The sequence below is a fragment of the Pogona vitticeps genome, chromosome 9, assembly GCF_051106095.1.
Source record: "Pogona vitticeps strain Pit_001003342236 chromosome 9, PviZW2.1, whole genome shotgun sequence".
In the NCBI taxonomy this organism is placed as follows: domain Eukaryota; kingdom Metazoa; phylum Chordata; class Lepidosauria; order Squamata; family Agamidae; genus Pogona; species Pogona vitticeps.
The window spans coordinates 14,402,046-14,420,175 of NC_135791.1; the positions used below are offsets into that span (position 1 = coordinate 14,402,046).

The 18,130-nt window shown below is 43.5% G+C and overlaps 1 protein-coding gene and 1 pseudogene across 1 annotated transcript in view; both read right to left on the reverse strand.

Annotated features, from left to right (window-relative positions):
- The window catches only part of FOXO6 (forkhead box O6), a 187,900-nt gene that overhangs the window by 104,140 nt on the left and 65,630 nt on the right, over window positions 1-18,130 (reverse strand). The gene's annotated exons all lie outside the window — the stretch shown is intronic.
- On the reverse strand, window positions 8,252-8,356 carry LOC140702115 (U5 spliceosomal RNA; annotated as a pseudogene).

Sequence of the window (18,130 nt, forward strand, 5' to 3'; positions counted from 1 at the left end):
TAAAGAATTGGAAAAACTAAATATATAGAGAGAGAGATCTGGCAATTGAAACATCTCACTTATGGATGAAACACACTTAAGTGGTCCCCATAGTTATCAAGGCTTCGGGAACAATATCACGAAATTTCACACCGTATTATAAGCAGTTGCAGATCTCAGAAATAGCACTATCAGAGCTACAAAAAATGGTAATATTAGGAACAGCATGTATATTGCACTGATATTTAACAGATACTTAGGTTTTTGGCTAAAACTTGTATCTGTTATATAATACCAATGTTTTTATAATTTTGATTGCTCTAGAATTTGCATGGGTGAATTTGAAGTACTTTTAAATGATCACCTGATGTACACATCAATATGAATAACCCCCCCTTTTATTCAAATTTGGACTTTTTTCTCATGTTACTGGGATAGGGTGGAGGTTCTACTTTTTCTCAACTGCAACAATTCAAACACTGTTTTGCCTGTGCAATTGTTTTATTCTACAAAAGAACTGCAAAGACTTTTCATGGTTTTCTGGTGATGTAGTAAGCAAGATGTCTTCTGAAAGTGAGGACACCAAAACCCATGATCTTTGTTCCTGAAAGAACTGAAATATTTTTGTGGTTTTTTAAAAATAAACTACTGACTCAAGAGCTAGGTTACCTTATCACTGCACTGCTGTATTAGCTTAGTACTAGACCACCTCCACACAGCCAAAAAAAGGAGAGAAAAAAATTGATGTAAAATTTAATCAACTTAGACAAACTCCAGCAGATTACAATGTTTCCATGGTATGTATGTTTGTACATGTATCAGGAATATTAGAAAACTGCCCCTTTCCCGCTACTACTGTGCAGTTACCGTATTTTTCGCTCCATAAGACGCACCTCTCCATAAGACGCACCAAATTTTTAGGAGAAGACAACAGGAAAAAATAATCTGTTTTCTTCTCCTAAAAATTGGTGAGACTTATGGAGAGGTCCATCTTATGGAACACACCCTAGGACCATTTGGAGGCTCACCCTGCCCCCCGGGGGTCAGAGGAGGCGAAATCGCCACCTTCTGGGACTCTTCTGAAGCTTCCCAAGCCTCAAAAGTGTCCCAGAAGGTGGCGATTTTGCCCCCTCTGGCCCGGGGGGGGGGAAGGGTGAGCCTCCAAAGGGTCCTAGGGTGTGTTTCAGGATCCTTTAGAGACTCACCCTGCCCCCCCCCAGGGGTCAGAGGGGGCAAAATCACGAGCTTCTGGGACTCTTCTGAAGCTTCCCAAGCCTCAAAAGAGTCCCAGAAGGTGGCAATTTTGCCCCCTCTGACCCCTGGGGGGGCAGGGTGAGTCTCTAAAGGGTCCTGGAACACACCCTAGGACCCTTTAGAGACTCACCCTGCCCCCCCAGGGGTCAGAGGGGGTGAAATCGCCACCTTCTGGGACTCTTGAGGCTTGGGAAGCTTCAGAAGAGTCCCAGAAGCTCACGATTTCCCCCCCTCTGGCCCAGCAGGGGGGCAGGGTGAGCCTCCAAAGGGTCCTAGGATGTGTTCCCGGACCACCCGGACCCTTGCGATGCTCTCCCCACCCCACCCCCACAGGGCCAGGGGGTGAAATCGCCAGCTTCTGGGAGTCTTTTGAGGCTTGGGAAGCCTCAAAAGATTCCCAGAAATTGGTGATTTCACACCCCCTGGCCCCGTGGGGGGGTGGGGGGAGCGTCGCAAGGGTCCTGGAAGGCTCACCCAGACCCTTGCGATGCTCCCACCACCACCACCACCACCACGGGGCCAGGGGGGTGAAATGCTTCTGGGAGTCTTTTGAGGCTTGGGAAGCCTCAAAAGACTCCCAGAAGCCTCAAAAGACTCCCAGAAACTGGCGATTTCACTGGCGCTGGATCCGTGCGGGGGTGGGGGGAGCGTGGCAAGGGTCCTGGAAGGCTCACTCGGACCCTTGTGATGCTCCTCCCACCCACCCCCACTGGGCCAGGGGGGATGAAATCACCAGCTTCTGGGAGTCTTTTGAGGCTTGGGAAGCCTCAAAAGACTCCCAGAAACTGGCGATTTCGCAGGCACTGGATCCTGGAAGGCTCATCCAGGACCCTTGCGACGCTTCCCCCCACTTGGAAGCTGGCGATTTCACCCACGCTGGCCCTGTGGGGGTGGGGGGGAGCATCCCAAGGGTCCTGGAAGGCTTACCCGGACCCTTACGACGCTCCCCCCCACGGAGCCAGTGGGGAAGAAATTGCTGCCTTCGCTCCATAAGACACACAGACTTTCCCACCCACATTTGGGGGGGGCGTCTTATGGAGCAAAAAATACGGTATTTAAACCAGTGGTTCCCAACCATGAGTCTCCATATGTTCTTAGACTGAAACTCCCAGAAGCTATACCGCTTTAAACAGTCCAGTGGCTTGACAGCAGACTATAGAAGTGCCAGGAATAGCAGGAGGGCAGTATCAAAGGAAGTGGGGCTGTGGGTGCAGATTGAGGGCCAAGTGTGGACTCTGGCATTGAAATAACCTGGAGCCTTCATGTGGTCAACTAAACAAAATTAAGGCACAAAAGAGAATGCAAATCAAGTGGATGCAAAGCCGAATTGCTCCTATTCAACTTGTCAGTGTAGTCGCACCCTCAGAAGCATTTCTTGGATGGACGTCTGCAGATCTAAGTGGTCTGAAGCTCTGGTCCTCTAGCATTCCAGAGGTGGCTGCACTTCCTTCCCTATGACACCATCCTTTGGTGGTTTTCCAGCTGTTCAGTGGTTTTCTCCCTCCATTCCCAGAGGCTGAATTCCTTTGCATAAGGCTTGGTTGATAGCAGTACACACCTTAAAATATGTCTGTATGGTGGGGACACCTTTTTGCCTTTTGCTCCACCCACAACTGGCAAGAGGTCTCCCAACATTTCTCTGAAACTTCATCTGGCTTTCAGGCTGAAAAAGATTCACAGTGACTCTTGCTCTGGCCCTATAGGCCTTTATAGATTAAATGTTTATGCCAACACTAAACCTCACTCACTCCAAATAACATTGAACTTCCAGGCGTATTCTATATACAAGCAGCTATAGCTGCCTCACTTGAGACCTGATTCTGACCAGGCTAAACTGAAGTTCTGAGATCCTCAGAGATTTTCATTTCTCCACCAGTACAACACCCTGCCTTGGGCATTTCCCATCCTGTTCCCTGCACACCCGTTCTGCACATCTTACTCCCATGCACATTCCTTTACGTGTGTTCCCAGGCCTTCACTTTCCCCATTCCAGACCTCCTCCCTCCCCCCTTTTTCTTTCTTTTTTAGCAGAGTACATAAGCCTCATTTCCATCTTGGCAACAGCTGGGCCTATACAGCCCTTCTTTGCACACCCAGGGCAGGCAGGCCAGGCCAAGAGAGAGAGAGAGAGAGAGAGAGAGAGAGCACTGCCAAAGAGCAGCCAGGCAGTGAGTCTGCAACTGCAAGCAAACCGCCCAGCCAGCCAGCTAGCTAGCTACGTGGGGCAGCCTTGCGTGCGAAGGAAGCCTGGCTGCTGGCAGCACAGGAATGAGGTCGTGGGTAAGCAAGGGGAACAGGGGAATCCACACACAGGGGAGAGAAGAAAAGATCACAAATTGCCACTTGGAAATTCTGTCTCCTCCCCCCTCCCCTCACCCTATCAACCCCACCAATCCCATCCTTTTACTTCAGCCAAATGCACTCTCCAGTCTGGTTCTTTTTCCTTTCCTGCTGTGCTAGAAGGCCTGGTTGCTGTCAGAACTACCAAGACTAGGAGGACTAGGAAAGTGAATTAGCTGAGTGTTCAAAGACACCACAGCTTTACTTGGGTCCTCTGATTGCCAGGGCTTATAGGCATGATGAAAGAGAGGCGAGCAAAAGTGGTAATGCCTCTCCCCCCTTGGAGACTTGCAGCAGGTGTCAAGCTTGCGTCTTCTCTTACATCCTTCCCCATCAGTATCAGCAAGGCAGATGTTCCTCTGTAGGGAGGGAAACAGGTGCAAATCTCTCCCCAAACCTCTCCCCTGGGCTCTCCAAAGAGGCAGAGCTGTCATTCACAAAAAGAGGTTTCAAAGAGGAGATCAGGAAGTTACTTGGTTTACTTTCCCTTACAGTGAGGTCTTGACTTGAGAACTTAATCCGTATTGGAAGGCGGTTCTCAAGTCAAAAAGTTCTCAGGTCAAATCTGCATTTCCCATAGGAATGCATTGAAAACCATTTGATCCGTATCTGCTCTTTTCCGTCCATAGAAACTAATGGGAAGCTGCTATTCCGCCTTCGACCACTAGAGGGGGATATTTTGTTTCTTTTTTTCTTAGGTCAAGAAAGGTTCAGGGAAGGCAGGGAAAATGCAGTCCAGGCAGGACAGTACCAGGCAGTCCAAAGACTGTCTCCCAATCCACTCTCTAAACGCTGGGAGGAGTGAGGAAGCAGACAGGCACCCTTTTCACTGGCCAACAGTTAACTGAAAGTTCAAATTTTGCACTTTCCCTGCCTCCCGCGTGGTTTTTTTCAGTTCTTAACGCAAATCTAAGTATGTAAGTCAAGTCAATATTTTCCTATGAGAGCGGTTCTTCAGTCAAAATGTTCTTAACTCAAGCCGTTCTTAAGTCAAGACCCCACTGTACTCTGTTCTTGTGTTGTTATAATGGCATGCAAAACTTTAACACAGAGTTATTTGGGAGGAAAAAGAGTTTGCATTGACTGAAAAGTTCAGAAATGTGTCTAATGAAACTCTGCATCTTTCTGTTTCCCATCTTCAGGAGAAAAAAATTAGGATCAGATTCTCCCCCTACCCACCAACACCCCCCCCCCCAAATTATATCCAAGTCTTTGGTACCATGTCCTAAGCCCCAAACCCCAGTTCCCATTAAAAGTTCCTATTAAAAACAAAAGTTCCTATTAAAAACAAACTTTTCCCCCCAGAAAAAATGGAGAGGTGGATGGGTTCCGAGTCATGCATTGAGTCTTGAGTAATTGAAAGAAACCCATGTTGAGTTTGAGTCAAGGCACTGGGGCAACCTAAGTCCAACTTGACAGCAAGTCCAGTGACTCAAGTCCCAGTCCCCTGATTATTAGCAACAAATTTCCATAAATGTTTTGATCATGGTGGCACTTCTTTGTTTAATTAAAACATTATACATAATCACTCTACTGCAACATCTTCAAGGTAATTTACAATCCAAAGTAAAACAATGCAAAGTATAATCTACTGAATTGCTATGACTTGCCAACCATTTGAAAGGATAAAATAGTTTTTAACTTGACATGTAAATAAGAGTGCCAATTTCATATTTCCATTTCAAAGACAGGAGCCACTGCACTCAAGGTTCTGTCTCTGAGTAGCTTACTCCACCATCCTCCAGAGGTCATGGAACCTAAGGGAGGGATTCAGACAAGGATCTTACACAACAGGCAGATTCATATGAGAGAAGGAACCCTATAACATACCTTAGCCTGAATTATTACCATCCTGTGAGTAGGACTATTAAAACAGGTTGCTGTGAGATACTACGCAGTCTGCGTTGGCAAAGGAATGTTGATACTCAGATGACATGCTTCCATAGAAAGTCAGATGGCTCAAAAAAGCTGGCTGACAGAGAAGGATTCATCAAGAATCACTGATGAAAATTACTTTTTTCAAAGAAGGACTCTCAGAATCTCTGAGCAAGCATGCCCACCTTTCTAAACACCTGGGGTACGGGGAGGTAAATAGAACAATAAGTTGTCTGTTGAACAGAACAATATGCAACAGTTTGGAATAACCAGAAAGAGAGAGGGAATGTTGAGGTCTAGGATACTGCAAGCTAACATTTTGGGTGCCTAGGAGTCCCCATGGTGGTCATACGTAAATGGAAGCAGCGAGTTTTGGTCATCTGTTCGACTGTTTCCTCTATGCCCTGTGTGTGTGTTCTTGGAACTGTATATAAACACAATTGCAAAATAGCAATTAAGTCACCAGTGACATTATAGACTCTCATTTTTTAAAGCTTGGGTGTACCAGTTTCCAGAATAATAACTATGTTACTCTGTTGCAGTCAAAACATTGATAAGTCTTGTGGCAGCTTGTTTGTTCTTATCAAGTTTTATTTTAAATAACCTTTCATGATTGCATCTGGCTTCCTCAGACCCCATGCTACAGTCTGCAGAAGTTTGCCCACAATGAACCTGCTTTGTCTCTAAAGTGCTACAGACACTCCTTTGTTGTTTTCAGACAGGGCAAAAATATTCTCCTTCATCCCCAGGACCAATACAGAATTGGACTTTTGCCAAATATTCTGAAGGAACTTCCACAGCAGGGCTGCTACTACCAGAGTTTAGAAAGGTCACTCCCAGAATCCCACAGCCAATGTAGCCATGAGAGGATTTTCTGTGTGCTAGCTGAAAAAGCTGGGGGGGGAGAGGGTCCTAAGCACCTGGCACTTTCAAGAATGTCCCTCATAGATCTCTGTGTAGGTCCTCTAATACAGCCATTCTCGGCCTTTTTTTTTTTTTTTTTTTTTTTTGCAACAGCCACAATATGGAAGAAATATAGGCCAAAGGCTTGTCTGAGTTGCATACAGTGGTGTATGAAGAATTGTTTCCAGTCTATGCCCCCCCCCCTTCAAATGAGCCAGGGGGCACCCATTTGGCCTCCATTGAGAATGGCTACTCTAATATTGAGTAGCTAAAGGTTTAATATGTGGAGAGGCCCTGTATTACCTTTTGTTAGTGAACTCTTCGTTGAGGCCTCTTTATGAGGAAGCCACGGAAGCTTGTGGTTTTTCTAAATGACCATTTTAAGAAGATACTGCTAAGGGCCATGTGTGTCAAGATCCCATTTACTAGCTTTGTTAAATTTACTTTAAAAACAATCACGGTGCTCCTTAACTCCTGTCTGTGGAAAAACATTCAAGCAATAAAGACAGGACTCATGCCTGACCTAAATAAGGCCATATGGAGCAGCTCAGCTGTGAATTCAAAGCTGAGAGACTGGCAAAGAAAAGTAAGAATTCTCATTCACAAGAAATGAATGATATGCAGAAGCAGGCACTCACCAGCATATATAGAGAAATCAAAGCATGGAATGTTCCTTTTTTGAACTATAACATACACAGTCCCCCAGCTGCCTAGAGTTCTATGAAATATTTGGAGAAATTTTCCTCTTTATTTAATCAGAGTAAGGCCACCCCAAAAGATTTTGCTGTCTGAAGCAAATTTAAAAATTGTGCCCCTCCCTTTCAAATTTGAACTTTATTTTGGTGCTGGTGATAGGGCAGGATCTTCCACTGAACCTGAAGTCATAGGGCTAATTTAGGGGTGAAGGAGAAGCCATATAGCATGTGCAGCTATATCCTCCACCAGTAGGAAACGGCTAAGTGATTTAGAAGAAATGTTATGCTTCCCTCTGGCATCTGACACACTGTCTCACTCTGCCTAATGGTAGGCTTGGTCCTGGGTAAAAACCTCTCTCCCAACATGGGTGGTTTGATGTAATCATCATCATCTTAGAACTGCAGAGCTGCTGGCTCTATGGATTGTCGAGTACAGCCCTTCTCTGGGAGGCACAGTGGGAACTGAACTCCCAACCTTTGGTTCTGCATCCAGATACCTAAACCACTGAGCTATCTAACAGTGATGAAGAAATTGATCTGTACTTGAGAACACCTGTTATTTCCATTAATTCCTAATTCAGATTCTACCTGCTTCCCTTGGGATCATACACTGCTCAATACCATAGAAAAAATGGACAAGGTCCAACTGCAAACAGCCACTGCTCATTACTGGCTGGCCTTACTTTTGTCCTGCCTTGTAGTTCTATCATGAGGACTTTGGGAATAGCCATTATTTATGAATGAATGATTCTTTGTGAATGCATTAATAAATGAATGAATAATATTCTCACATTACCTCATAATAAACGTTATCTGGGCAGCATATAGTAAACAAAATAGGGTGATAACAGTTAAAACAAATATTTTAAAAACTGTTTATATATAAAATAGAACACAAAGTATACAGTCAAAAAGAACATACAATACAACAATGCACAAAATTCATAGGATTCTAAAATTAAACACTGAGATTTTAAAACCAAGAAGCCCAGACTACAGAAGTTATTTAAAAGGTCTGGATCAACATAAAGGTCATATAAATATTAAGGAAATCTCTAACTGAGGTGCAGAATCAAAAAGGATCTCTTCCAGCCAATTTCCAGCCACAACACTGTGAATAAGATCTTAAAATCTGGGTCGTTAACATTTGTGTGGAAACATTTTTTTCTGTAAATTAATCTCAATTTTAGTGCTTTAAAGGAAAATAAACAGCTGATGACCAAGAATTAAACATGACAATACAATAGTCTTTTCCACAGAAATCTTCAGTAAAAGGCAAAAGATTTATACAATTTGAACACTCATAACAAATGGCCATAAATGGTCCTAAAATTATTTTAGTCAACAACCATTTCATCAAATGACTGGACACAGTATTTTAGTACATTATGTATGTTTGAACTTAACTTATTTAATGCTTAATTATTATTTGTGGGGTTTTTTTTTTTGCTTTTTTGCTTTTGTGCTTGTGCAAAAATAGTGACTGAGTAAAAGCACAACGGGGACGTGGTGCCACTGTGGGCTAAACCGCAGAAGCCTGTGCTGCAGGGTCAGAAGACCAAGCAGTCGTAAGATCGAATCCACGCGACGGAGTGAGCGCCCGTTGCTTGTCCCAGCTCCCGCCAACCTAGCGGTTCGAAAGCATGCAAATGCGATTAGATAAATAGGTACCATCTCGGTGGGAAGGTAAACAGCGTTCCGTGTCTAAATCACACTGGCCATGTGACCACGGAAAGATTGTCTTCGGACAAACGCTGGCTCTATGGCTTGAAGAGCGGGATGAGAGCCGCCCCCTAGAGTCGAACACGACTGGACAAAAATTGTCAAGGGGAACCTTTACCTTACCTAAAAGCACAACAGACAATGTAGCATTATCAGAAGTTACTAACAATGATTGGAACTAAATGCTTTCTTGAAACCAATGTCAATACAAACGGACTTTTGTTGCTTTACATGGCATACACCTCACTGTGCTTTAAAATAGTGTGTATTGGGCATCATTTTAAAGAGCAGTACAGTGTCAGTCAGGCAAGAGAGACCTTCTTCTTCCATACGGCTTGCTTGTCCTGCAGACAAGTGAACAGCAGTGGCTGGGGAGCAGAGTGGCAGTAGCAGTGACAGGGGCATCTTCAACTTCTGGGGAGACTCCTGCTACCACTGCTGCTGCTGACATGCACTCTCTAGCCACCACTGGAAAAGCAAGCTTTGGTGAGTGTCTCCTTGAGGGCAGGGGGAACCGTGTCCTCCTCGATTATTGCAGTGGCCCATTCTGTTGTTACCGGCTTGGCTACTTCAATGAGCCAAGCCAGGCAAGGTTCTAAGGAGGAGGTGGTGGCACGACAGCGTGCAAGCATCGTGCCCACCTCATTGGTCGTTACAGGCTGAAAGCAGGTTAACCTCTCCGGACAAGACGATGCACTGGACATCTCAACTCATGTTTTTACCATCAGAGATGGTGGGGGGGGGTATATGTGAGTAGGAAACACATGCAAAACTTTATTCCTTAGGTGCTCTAATCTGGCAGGTGGGATGCCTTAACTATGCCACTATTATTGGCCTCCACTTAATCAGAGATGCAGGTGTAAACCAAACGAGTCCTGCTCTACAGTGATTTACATTCTTTATTATTTGGGTGTCTCAAAAGAATTGTAACCAATGGGACTTGCAATTAGTACCTGTAATATAATAGACTTGCTTATAATAACTGCCAAAATAATTACATTACAACTAAGGAAGGATGTGGAGAAAGAGGTCCTGGAAAAACAAGTTCCTCGTCTTTGCGTTTCCGTTCCATCTCTACTTTCCAGGCAATCATCAGCATTGTTAGGCAAGCCCTTTTTTAATGGACTCTTAATAATGCTGTAATTTCCCTTGCAGTGAAAGTTTTCCAAACAGTCCAAAAATCAAAACAAAGCAATGATTGCTCCTATTAGCATTAAATTTCTCTTTGAGTGCAAGGATAAATCAAACTGGGCTGAGGGTGGGGTTGTGATTCAATTTAAAGCAGAACTCTTTTAAAAAGCCAAAAAAATGATTGTTTAATATTAATAAGAAAATATATTGTTATGCACTCTTAAGCATTTAAACTTCTAATCCAATTGAAACAGAATGCAAAGATAAATAAAAACAGCAGAAAAGGGAGTAGCTTCCAGGATAGCAGCAACAAAACAGTGGCTAACATCTCTGGGACCCAAGTGGGTTTGACAGTCTCAAAAGGAGGTGCAGGGGCTGATGGTGTTAGGGGGAGGACAGCAGAATTTCTGAGGCTATTATTTCCTAACAAGCTTACTAATTCTCAGCAACTCTTTAAATATATGAAGTGACCATGGCACTACATGAAACATGCAAGAACATGCCTTTAATGAGATCACACAGAATATAGTTTGGAAAGATAAAACACAGCCAGATTATATATATATATGTACATGTTTCTTGTTCCCTCAAGGAGTTTCTGTAAAGATTAAGGCTTGCCAGGTTTTCCTTCACCAGGACAGGTTATCTCACCTTCCAATCTAGATTGGAGGAGCAAACAAACACAGCAGAGGTCATTCCTTCCACCAACAGACACACCTGGGTCTTTGTCCATCTTGCCCCAGGCAAATACCAGGACCAATCTTATGTAAATTGAACTGCACCTGGACAATACCTTTTCCTATAGAAACATTATTTCCTATTGCCTTGGAAGTCTCCAAACTTGTAACTTCTTTGCAAGATAATGAAGTGTTTTCCTGTCAATAGGATACAACAATGTCACCATGTATTTCCATAATTGCTGTCTGTTGACCCACCCTATTGACCAAATTCCATCCTTCCTGTGATTCCCACTCAGATAGTTTTTGATTCCTTTGTAACACCATACCTTCTGCCAATAGGTCATGAACCACCTACAGTGGAGCCCTGCAAGACGAGTGCCTCGCCAGATGAAAAACTCACTAGACGAATGGGTCCGGCAAGGGTTTTGGCGCCTCACAAGATGATTTTTCCTATGGCCCTTTTTCGCAAGAAGCCCCTGGAGGCTTCTGAAAGCGGTGCTTTGCTGGGAGGGGTGTGTGCTCTTCTCCGCTCCCGCCCCTCTCCCCGCCTCACAGCTGATCGGCGCAGGGTGTCAGAGGCTTCTCCGGACTTTCCCAGCAGATAAACAGGCAGTGGAAATGCACCCGGGGAAGCCTCTGAAAGTGGTGCTTTGCCATGGGGTGGGTGGGGGTGAGGTGGCAGAGGCAGGCCCGCCAGCCCCCGCACCTCCCGCAGCAAAGCGCCATTTTCAGAAGCCTCTCAGGGCTTGTTCAGCAGTGGAAAAGCACCCGGGAGGTTTCTGAAAGCAGCGCTTTGCCGCAGGGGGGCACGGGGTGTGGTGGGCCTGCCCTTGCCACCCCACCCATCCACTCCCACCCAAACAACAGCAACAAAACAATAAGTATACAAAACGCTGCCAATAAATCAATGTAAACAAAATTAGAATTATCTACCCTATGCTACCCCCACCCTTGAGACTAGTTTTCATTTTACTGTATTTTTCTTTATATTTCGTACTACCCCATTCTCTCCAAAAATACATTGAATCTTCTCCAGGTGAATATCCTTCCTCTTTCTAAAACACATATATCAACAATAAGTTCCATATTTCTTTTGATATTCCTTTTCTAATCTTAATTTCACAGGTTAGTTTATCATTAATGGCCACAATTCACATTTCCTTAAACCAGCCATCCATAGTAAATTGATCATTATTTTCCAGTTCTTTGCAAATATCAGCCACCATAATAAAAATAATTATTCCCTTTTCTTCTCTCTTTAATAGGTTATTGTTAACCATATTCAACAAAGCAGTAATTGGAGACTTTTGTACATAATGCCCATTTTTACCATAATATCCTTAAAAACCACTGACCATTCCCTCTTCCTTACATGTCCCCTTTTCTTTTTTACATCTTCAACATAAAGATGATACGGTTTTATTTAATAAATTCAATTTCACCAGTGTTAAGTACCATCTCCCACAACTGTATAACAGTTTTCCTTGGCTCCTTCTATTCCTTCTGTTCTTTTTTGGGAGGCAAATTCTGCAAGTATGGTCCTTCCAAGAAATTCCTGGCTTGTGTGGCTGATAATTTTCTCCTACCAAAAAAATGAAGAAAGAACCTAAAGAACTAGGAATCCTTGACTTGATTCTAACTGATAGGGATGACTTGGTGGAGGAAGTGGCAGTAAAGGGAACTCTGGGTGAGAATGGCCATATTCTACGAGAATTCTTGATTTCAAAAGAAACCAAAGCAGAGTGTAGCCAAACACATATGCTGAATTTTTTAAAAGCCAGTTTTAACAAACTCTGGACAATGGTAAGCTTCCATGTCAGGAAATCCTAACAAGAAAAGGAGGCCAAGAAGAGTGGGGGTTTCTAAAACGGGGCATTCTAAAGGCAACATATTTATCTGGTTTACCTGTGTAAGTTTATCTGGTTTATGTGTGAGTAAAGCCAGTAATACAGTGGGGTCTCGACTTACGAACTTAATCTGTATTGGAAGGTGGTTCGTAGGTCGAAAAGTTCGTAGGTCGAATCTGCATTTCCCATAGGAATGCATTGAAATGCAATTAATCCATTCCGACCAAAGAAAAAAAATCACACACACACACACAGACACACACACACACACAAATCACTGCAAGACTCACTGGAAACGCGATTAATCCCTTCTAGCAAAGGGGGGGGAGGGAGAAAAGCAATCAAGCATGCAAGACCCATTGGAAATGCACAGAAAACAAAGGGGGCAGGTCGGAAATGCAAAGAAAACAAAGGAAAAAGCAAGGGAAGCATGCAGGACCCATCAGAAATGGGGTGGAAGCCCAAAAAGCAACCAAACCCCCAAGACCCATCAGGAATGGGGGGGAAAGCAAAAAACAAACAAACCTCCCAAGACCCATCGGAAATGGGGGGAGATAAAAACAAAAAAAAAACCCAAGACCCATCAAGAAATCGGGGAAAAAACACCAAAAAGCAATCAAATCTCCCAACACCTATCAGAAATGGGGGGAAAACACCAAAAAGCAACCAACTCCCCCAAGACCCATCAGGAATGGGGGGGGAGCCAAAAAACAAACAAACCCCCGAAGACCCATCGGAAATGGGGGGGGGAACAAAAATTAAAAAACCCAAGACCCATCAGAAATGAGGAAAAACCACCAAAAAGCAATCAAACCCCCCAACATCCATTGGAAGTGGGGGTGGCCAACCAAAAAATAAACAAACCCCCCAAGACCCATCAAAAATGGAGGGAACCAAAAAACAAACAACCTCCCAACACCCATCACAGCACCGAAACATAACCCCGCACAGCCCAAAACCATGCTAAAAAACACCCAGAACCGTTTTTAAAAAGCAGAAAACAGCCCAAAGCCTCCCTGCAAACGCACACACAAGCTCACTCAGAAACAGAAGTGAGGCAGTCTCAAGCCTCCTCTGACAAACACTCTCTTGACTGCTGGGGTGAAAGAGCTACAAAGAAGCAGCCTCATCGCCACCTACAGTTGGAAATTTGAATTTTCCACCTTTTTTCCTTTTTTTGTCTTTTTCTGTTCATAAGTGGAAGCTCCGGTCGCAAGTAGAAGCTAACTTTTGCAGCCGGAACTGGTCGTAACTCAAAATGGTCGAAATAGTAGGGATGTTCATAAGTTGAGGCACCACTGTATAACATATCATTCACCGCTACATAAATCTTTTTCCCCTACCCATTTCACTTCTAACACTTAACTTTTTTAATAATCCCTTTCATTGCATTGATCTTCTTTGGCCTCATAGTTTCCAGGCCCAGGGGGTTGGAATCAAACCTTGACTGTTCATTTGGACCTCTCCTCCCTCCTCACTTCATCTTTTTATTTCTATGCTTGTTATATATCTCACTTATCTTGAAAACCCTATTAGGATCACTATAAATTTGTTCCACTTTGAAGGCACAAAACAATAAAAGATAAACTAGGAAGAGAGGCATACACACTGCCTTGAGTTAATTGGAACAGTGGAGGGATATACATAGAATGAATGAACAAATTAATGAAAAATTCATGCTGCAGCAGCAGGTTGCACTACAAAACCTGTGAGGTCACTCCTAACTTTATGATTCTCTGTTAAGTCACAGATACTATATATAATGCTTTGTCCTATTCCATATCACCCCTAAATTAGACTGTTTCTTCATGCCAATTTCACATTAATATCCTATAAATACAATATATATACATGGACAATCTTCTTGATGGTTTTCTCCAGAGTCAGACAGGAGTCAGAAGAGACTAGGCTGTCTGGAATCTACACTGTCTTCAGGCAAATGGGCAGACAAAGACTTTGGTTTTTGGGTCCAAGATACTTCCTATTGGTATGGATCTTCAGTAGCCACAAAATATAACCCACCTGCCTCTTATGTAGACCTTTTTTCTAGATGGGCATGGTATAAATCTAATAAAATAAAATAAATAAATATGTAACTAGGGCAAGAAAATTGGAAGCTACAACTTTTTGGAAATTTTCATTTCTTCAGCAGCAGTTCTATGTTTTGTACACCTTTTTCTTAAAACTGTTGGCTTCATCCCCAGTTTTAAATTACAATTTATTTTTTTGTTAAAAGAGGCCTTTAATTAATTGCATGTCACCAGGTCAATTCTGATATATGGCTACCCTTTCCAGGGTTTTCTAGTTGTAAAGTACTCACAAATAGCTTACCATTCCCTTTTCCTGAGGGAGCTCCAGCACTCTTTCACTTATCCAGAGCTACATAGGCTGTCAGTCTTCTCAGGTAGCACAACAAGAAATCTAATTCAAAATCTCTGGCTCTACGGCCAGGTACCCAACTCATTGAGCTACCCAGCTAGCTGAAAATAGTGTTATATGGTAAAGTAAATGAGAGGAAAAGACAGGTGTAGGTTTCTTGAAAAGTGAAAAAGCTGGCATCAACCATAACAATGTGGGGAGCATCAGGCTAGCAGATGTTAGTCCCCATTGGTTTTGTGCATAACTTCATTTTTAGGGTGAACGATTATTAAAGCTACTATTAACTAGACACCCTCATAACCCGGTTTGTAAAAGTGATTTCTCAAGGTGCCAGGTTAGAAACAGTGGCACAGACTCTCTGAAGGAGGTCACAAACATTAAGCAAGAAAGTGGCTGAATCCACAGTACAACCACCATCTCATTTCCTCCAAACCAATTTCTTTAGTATTTAACCCAGAAGCATGTCCTGTCTTGTTATTGTTAACTACAAAGGGTAAGTCATTATTAACTGCAAATTGTAAAAGCCACAACTTGTGAATCATTCTGAAACCAGAGCTAAAATAATTGTCAGAGTTCTTAAGGGTTGTATTATGGGCTACAAACTTAGTGGACAAAATGCTTATTTTTGATTTGTGAATATGAAAAGCCATATTTATTTCATCCCATTGGGACCTATTGCCAAACTTGCCAAGTAACTAGATAATTGCTTCACTCCTTGGGAGCAGGAACCAGAGCTTCCTGTCAAGCTGTAATGTGTCCAATGCCTTTTGGGTGCTACACACTGGTAATCATCTTAATGACAGCCCTCTCCAGCTTGTTCCCTAAAGGATTCCAAAGACAGTTTGCAACAGATAATGGCCCACAATTCACTAGTGACTCACTCTGGTAAATCTGTCAGGCTTATCAGTTAATATTCATTGTGCCAAGCCCACATAAATCAAGGTTGCACAACTAGGAAAATGCCAAATGGTAGGATGATTCATAGTGTTCTGTATTCAAAATTCATCAAGTTCAAAAATAATGAACTTCAAACAATTGTTTAAAAATAATATCCTGGCTTCTGAATTTACCACATTTCACTTGTGTTGTGAACAAGAATCCTATTGGATCTCACCAAAAGCCTTACCAGTTCAACAGCTCCCACAGTTCGTAAGCAGAAGCCTGGAGAAAGCCCATATAAAACGTATAAATGCAATAGCACCAGCCGGGTTTCAGAAAGCAGAAGCCCCGTGACTTTCTGTTTAGGAGAGACGATGATATCGAAGTTACCAACATGAATTTGACCAAACTCCAGGAGGCAGTGGAAGACAGGAGGGCCTGGCATGCTCTGGTCCATGGGGTCACGAATTGTCGGACACGACTAAACGACTAAACAACAACAACAACAACAACAACAACTTGATATCATCTGCCTGAACCTTCTTGTTCCCTTTGAGTTTAGCTGCAACTGTCACAGTAGCCGAGAAAGAAATTGATTTTTGCCAGATCAGTATATTATTGCAAGTCATCTCTGTTTCAATGCAAAGTAGTTGAACAGGCAATTGAGAGTCATTAGCATTCCCAAAAATCGAAAACAAAAAGAGTTTCTCATTTGCTGCTATGGACCAGAATGGCAGTCTGCTTTTGAACTCTTGTTGAGCGGGGATGGGGAGGTCTGAGTGGTTTTGAATTTTGGTTAAATTCCTCAGCCTTATTTTAGTGCCAAGCTACAGCTCAGCTACTTATTACAATTCAATATATTAATGCTAAAATTATTGCTTTTGCACAAAACAGGAATATAAGCCAATGTATGCAGACAATAACATTTTAAAGTAACATTTTAGCATTCTAATGTTACTTTCAAAATACAGTTTTAAAAATTCAGATGCATTGCCCTTGTTGAAGGCAAAAGTGATTATTTCAATATTAAAAGTGATTATTTGAACATTAACACAACAAATTTAAGATTTTATTCCCGTTCTCTAATTCATCCAACCATCTGAAGCCAAGTAAGGTTAAAGCATGAGATTGGATCACACATGAAGGCAAATACACTACTTTTTCTTTACATTATCATGCAAGGCAAGCAATTCATTCATTTTAGTTTAGTTTATTATTATGGTCCTTGGCCAAGAAAAGACATAGAACATAATACAGATTGTGCCTGATCAAACAAACAATTTTGTACAACCTTCCAGCTTATCAAGTACATAAAAAAGCAAGCTAATTTGCCAAATGTGTATTTAGACTACAGTAAGAACCCCTTCTCCATGAGATCAATACTGTATCTGCTGTTTCACTTACCCACAGTCTGAAAATACTGTATTAAAAATATTAAAAGAGAAATCGGGGGGGGGGAGTATGTTCATATTTATCACCAGAAGTGGCCACTAGAGGGAGCCATGCTATGAAGAATGCATAGGGATGCTTAAAGCCTCTCCTCTTGCAAACTTTCTCCTGGGAGGCAGAGATGGTCGCGGCTCCTCCTGCCTGCTGGCTTACTCAGAAGCAAAACAAGGAAATGCATGGTAAAACCTCCAAACTTGTACAGAGGTTTCCCATGGCACACAGCCCATGTGCCTGTTCAGTTGGCCAACAGGCTGCCTCTTTGTCTGGTAGGTTCCCATGGTGACCCAGCATGGAGTGGCTGCTCGGAGTGGATGAGAGCCCCCAGCTCTGCCCTCCCTACTACTTCCCTCGCATGTGGCTCATCCTTCTCCCCAAATCTGGCTCCCAGCCCACTCAGACGGGCCATCAGTTTCAAGCAGGCAGGCGGACATCCTCTGCTGCTGCTGCCACTTCCTTGGGGATACCTTGAGGCTGCAGCACCTCACAAGGAAGCACAGCCAGAAAGGCAGCTTTCACCCCTACTCCTCCCCACTCCTGGTACTCACCCCCTTCACCCGCTGCGGAAGGGGTTGGGGCCGAGCCAGGCCGCCTCTTCCGTGGTGGGGACATGGCGGGTGGGGAGAGGGACAGGGAGTTCAGGGGTCAGCCAGGCAAGGAAGCAGGCAGACTGGGAGGCAGCCCAGACCCCTCACAAGTGAGCAGCCAGAGCGACACCAGCACCAACGAGGCCTGGCCAGGCGAGAGCAACGCAGACCAAGGAGGTGTCAGAGATTGGGACCGCCAGGCACTGCAGAGGAGCTGTGGCGGGGGGGGGCAGAGCCCTTGCTCAGTGTTCCCTTCTCTTTCCTGCGGCACCCCTCAGTAGGTTCGACAGTTCACACTTTGAAAAACATTTTTACAATCTTATTATTACTGTATTTGACATTACCACAAATAGACAGCCCTTTCTTCAAGATCTGGAATTAACATCTTATTTAGTGAGACCCCCCCCCCCCCG